Raw genomic sequence first — 6,234 nt, 5'->3', positions numbered from 1 at the left:
ATCAAATATATAAAAAAATATTTTTTAAATATTTTTTTTCTTTTTTTAATATGTTTTGGGAGTCAAATATAGTTGTGGACCCCGCATTTTGGCTCATGCGTTTCCCACTCGATGGCGAGCTCGATTTTTGTTCGAAAAATGATTTTATTTATTAAAAGAATGACTTGGAGTCGCCACTTATTTTTGTTTTATTTTTAAAGGGTAAACAAAATAAGAAAGAAAAACCCTAAATGTGACTCCTTGTTTTGAAAAAGGTGATCTGTGAAAAACCGGATCGGGTTCGGGAGTTAGGTTACTTATCGGGAAGGTACGGTACAGACCGTAGCACCCCTTTAAATCCCTAAAGTCGGGTCTCTACTAATAAAATGAAGCAATCATGGCAATTGATGAGGAAATCAATGAATACCCAAAGTGATCATGCACGTATGAGAGTTTGAATATGCATAGACAATGACCAGAGTGAAAGTAGGTGCGTACCTGGGCAACGGGCCACCATGCGCTATCAAGAGAGAGGTTAGTGCACAATTAAGGAATAATTTCGAGCATGTCATAGAGCAGAATAAGATCAATCATGCATGACAATTAAATTAATCAATCAATCAATCAATTATAAAGTCACTTATGTGGGGCCCCCACCAAAGCCCGTTTATTTTTGCATGAATTAATTCCATAAACTCCATTACTCGGAATTACGGGATTGAATCTATGCTTATTTTAAAACATTTTAAAAAACAGAAGAGTTGTGAAAATTGCTTGCTAGAAAGAAAGATGACAGCGAAATTTTGCTGGAAATGAGACTCTTAGGTGATCTTAAAAATTCTAAGGATGAAAGATAGGATGCTTTGAAATGATTTAAAAAAAAAAAAAAAAGTTATAAAGCGAGGATCCAGACATGCCTGACGGGGGAAGTTGAATAGTCTTCTTCTCCCATCCGGCGTCAGGCACCGGATGTGAGATATCCGGAGAAGGCGGAACGTCGACCGGACAGAATTCCGGATGTGAGGCATCCGGAGAAGGTGGAACGTCGGCGGACAGAATTCTGGATGTGAGGCATTCGGAGAAAGGGGAATGTCGGTCGGACAAAATTCCGGATGTGAGATATCCGGAGAAGGTGGAACGTCGGCAGACAAAATTCCGGATGTGAGGCATCCGGAGAAGGGGGAATGTCGGCCGGACAGGATTCCGGATGTGAGGCATCCGGAGAAGGTGGGATGTCGGCCGGACAAGATTCCGGATGTGAGGCATCCGAAGAAGGTGGAATGTCGGCCGGACAGGATTCCGGATGTGAGGCATCCCGAGAAGGTGGAATGTCGGCCGGATAGAATTCTGGATGTGAGACATCCGAAGAAGGTGGGACGTTGGCCAGATAGGATTCCGGATGTGAGACATCCGAAAAAGGTGGGATGTCGGTGGACAGAATTCCGAATGTGAGACATCCAGAAAAGGTGGGACGTAGGCGGACAGAATTCTTCCCCGGGTGGAATGATAAATAAATAAAAAGAAATGCAGGCATGACCCCACAAATCAAAAGCATGTGATGAATCTTCTCTCAAAATTTTCCAGAATAGAGAGAATGAGTAGGTATACTCCAGGCATCGAGGATAACCCGCAAACAATCAAGAAACAAAGGAGAGCAGTTTAAAATAGTCGGTGTAAACAAGTTGAAAGCCAAGTTAGAAATCAAGCACAACATGGAGGCAAACGAACTCAAATTCCATAAGAACATAATAAAATCTCCAATGCTCGCATCCAAACACCAAAATAAAATCTTATCGATATCCAAAAACAAAATAGAGAAGGTAATGAACAGGGTCCATACCTGAAAAGCTTCCTCGCAGATGGAAGCTTACTTGACTTTGAGCCTTGTTTTTATGACCCTTTTGGAAGATGCCCAGATCAGGACCTCTTTTTCGAAGGCCACTCTTCGAACTCTCCTCTCTCCTCTCGTTCCCCCCTTTCCTTTTTTCTTTGGTATCCTCCTCTTCTTTCCTCTTCTCCTCTCGTTCCCTCCTCCAGCAAGCACCTTCTCTTTGCTGTCGTTTTTCTTTCCTTTTTCCCATTTTCTTCCTTCTCCCTTCCTCTCTTCCCTCTTTCTTTTTTGGTGTCCTCTTTCTTTCTTCTCCAGCCGTTCTCCTCCTCTTAGTCGTTTTTTTCTCTCTTCCTTTCTTTCCTCTCTACGAGCCCCTCCTTACTCATTTTCTTCCTCTTTTTTCTCTTTCTTTCCCAACTGCTCTCCTATTCCTTACTTAGCTGGTCACCATCCCAACTAACGCCATGGCCCCGGTCAATTGCTCCGGCACGTGTTTCATGTAGCTAGCTTGAAGAAAATAGGTCCCCCCCTCCCTCTGGCAACTGGCCCTCTCCATAACAGAAAGAATACGCTCCTGTAGATTCCTTGCCAGGTGTCGCCATTTGGCTGCTTCTTCAAAAGCACTATTGTGATTCCTTACCAATCAATCAAGAGACAGCATGTGGCAACTTGAGAGTCTTCCACCTGCAAAGATGAGCTCTAGGAAAAATGAGGTATAATGAATCCCAAACGGGGTCTACAATAGTTTAAATGAAATTTGAATTGAAGGAATAATTTTTTGTTGCCTAGCACATGGATATCATGGTGACTTTGACCATAAGAAAAATAAAGGTCAATTTACATATCAAATATGATTCCTTAATTAGTGCATGGAATTTAGATCTGAGACTAAATAACAGTTGGTAGCAGGTCAGCTGTTGCCACGAAAACAAACATATGCACTATACTATTATTATTATTATTATTATTTAAATAGAAAATATAATTTAAGTAAATGTATTTCTAATGATTTTTTAATTTTATTTTACAGTCTCGAAAGATAAGTTTGAATAAATATTGTAGATCTAAAGTAATATTCAACATCATTCAATATAAAAAGTTTAAGGTCTCATTTGAATAGGGTTTCTTTTATAAAACCTACCACAAAATAATTTTTAAAAACTTAAGCTAAGTGTTGGTTGAATTAAGTATTACATCTTTGGTATACCATCAATTTGTTAGTGCATGGTGCCAACTAACTTACAAGAAACAGACTGTATACATAGATTTGAGTCTGGATTATGTCTTTGGGGATGAGCGGCCAGAAGGGTAGATTCCAGTCGAAACTAATAGATAAGAATTCCACCTTAAAGGACCAGGCTGTCTTTGATTGGACCGACCGCAGCATCATGTGTATATCCACAAACGTTGAAGTTGTGCCATTGAAATTATACCAGGCCCGGAGCACAACGCACCAGTAATCGAGGCATAATAGGATCCTAGTGTCCCTAAAAAACATTCCTACCATTTCTTGTTTTACAATAAATGAACAAAATAGTATGAGAATACGAGGATTCTACACATTGTCTCTTGTCTCACTTTGTCAAGCATATCTTCTACAAACCTCTTATTACACAAAGCTCTCCGTCCTTCATTCAAAATTTCTACCTTAAGAGTGAAAATGTGTGGAAATTAACAAAATGATCTATCATCATTCTCGCTTAAAATAAAGACTATAAAGCTTAAAAGCAAAGACAAATTTCGAACTATATTTAGCTTTAAATGTTAGTATTCTTTTTAGTGGAGTGACCCACGTGACGTTTAAGTTTTATATCAATTATGGTTTAGTTAATAAATAAAAACATTTACCAAAATTCTTTTCATCAATTTTGAGAGAAATCTTGATAATTAATCGTGCACTTTAATGAAAGTGAGATAATGGTTGTATTTAGAATTGGTCCCCTCTCTACCAAAAAATGAGATATCGGTTTTTTTTTTCTCAATCAAAAAAATATCTACTAAGTTTAAGGGTTTTTCTAGTTTGCTTTTATATTAGATTTGTTTTTTCTTTAATAAATCTCTCATGGATCAATTCCGATTTCTATCAAATTTTTAATATGAAAATCATATTATTCCATGATTTAGGGTATTATGATTTATAAAAAAAATTAGGGTTTTTATTATTTTGCATTATGAGAATTTAATAAATTATTAATATTAAAAAGTGTAATGAAAATATACAAGAAAAATAAATAAAATAAAGATTTATCTAAGACATCTTTATTTATTTATTTATTTTTGTAAGGCTTGACCATTTGCTTTTATATAGAAAATTGTAGTTTCAAGTCATATAAATTTAGAAAAATTTTAAACACATTTGAGGAATAAATATAGTAACTTTTCCATTCTATTTACTTTGCATGAATGATGACCATGCTCTTATATTTTATTTTGATTCAAGTCTTTTGAATGAAAAATATTAATTAAAATCACATGAATTACAATTATAAATTTGAGATTATAAAAATTTTCATCTCTTTAAATTTATTATTTTATCTAAAAATCTAACTTACTACAAATCAAAGCTAGGTATGTTTGGTAATCATTTTCACAAATAGTTTAAAAAAATAATTTTTAAGAATAATTTTTGAAAACTGTTATTTAATGTTTTATAGAACAAAAATTTGTTTAGAAACTTGAAAATTTTATAATATATTTTTTTTTATATTTACGACTTGATTTTTAATCATTCTACATGTTTCATTTTTTAAAAACACCCTTTAAAAAATAAATGAAAACAATTGAACAATTGAAAAATATTCTCTTAAAATACCATTTTTTTTCTTAAGAACAAAAAATAAAAAATAGTTTTAGTTACCTAACATATTTTTTTAATTTTTTATTTTTAAAAATAAAAAATTATTCTAAACACCAACTACCAATCACACCTGTAATGTTTTTATTGCATCCTTGTCACACCAATGTTTATATCTTATTGTTATTATCTTTAATTCAAAGTCAGAATCAACTAAAAATCATGGTTTGTGACCATGGTTTCATAACAAAGTAAACCCTCAAATTATTTTCAAAAGTAATTTAAATTTAGATTTTTTTTTTTTTTTTTTTGCAAAAGATTAATTTTGTTACAAATTCCATGGAATGTATATGATGCAGCCATTAAACCTCACTCCTCACTAGGCAAAAGGTATTGCCTAGTATCCGGTAATGAGGCATCACACTCAATGGGGTTGGCAGCCGTTGGCCCTTAAAAAATATTGTCTGTAAGCTTGTCCTCGATGGAAATGACAAAAAAGACCCAAATACAGATTCGCCACATTACAACCTTTATGAGGACTGAGGAGGAATGATAATTAGGGTCAAGGTTGAGAATAGAAAAAAAATTTTAAAAATTCAAATCATAAAAAAATTATAATTGAATCCATAATTTTCATTAACAGATTCATTTTTTATGGTTTAGTGTTAAAGACATATGAATGAGTGTATTAAAACGTTGTGCTAGTTCGAACTACAATCGTGAAGTTGAAAGGACTAAAGATTCCCAAAGATATAACATATAAAAATGTACAATCGTGATATCGACAAGATTAAAGATTCTTAAAAATATAGAATCGTACAAGTTTTTTTGGTCAATCAACTAGATAAAAAAAAAAACCAGTAATAACTAAATAATAGTATATCATGTGGATCAAACAATATCAGTATACTTATAATAAAATAAATTTGAAACTCAAATAAATGAATTAGAAATAAATTTGAGATTTTTTCAAAAAATAAAAAGGACTAAAGATTCCCAAAGACATAGCATATAAAAATGTGTAACCGTGACATCGACAAGATTAAAGACTCTTAAATATATAGGATTGTACAAGTTTTTTTGGTAAATCAACTAGACGGAGAAAAAATCAATAGTAACTAAATAATAGTATATCATGTGGATCAGACAATATCTGTACGCTTCTAATAAAATAAATTTGAAACTCAAATAAATGAATTAGAAATAAATTTGAGATTTTTTCAAAAAATAAGTCTATCATGTGGATGACGATGACAAATGAGGTGGATTTTTTCAAGGGTGAGGTGCTCACCCCATTTGTTCTTAATGGACAAATTTAAAATTAAAAGGGTAATGAAAAGATTAAAATATATATATATATATATATATATATATATATATATATATATATAAAAGATATAAATATAAATTCATCTTAATTTGTGGATAAGTTTTAAAACAATGAAGACCTTTTGGGTTTAGAACGAATAATCTTTAACCTTATTATCGGAATTTATTTGATCCCCTGAGGGATGTTGAGTACATTATAATGCATTTTTGTCATATAATATTGTCATATGGGTCATAATACCCTTTTTAATTAAGGATTTTTGTAATATGGTGTTGTCGTGTGGGTCGTAACACCCTACTC

The sequence above is a fragment of the Vitis vinifera genome, chromosome 1, assembly GCF_030704535.1.
Source record: "Vitis vinifera cultivar Pinot Noir 40024 chromosome 1, ASM3070453v1".
Classification (NCBI taxonomy): Eukaryota; Viridiplantae; Streptophyta; class Magnoliopsida; order Vitales; family Vitaceae; genus Vitis; species Vitis vinifera.
This window is presented reverse-complemented; position numbering follows the sequence as displayed.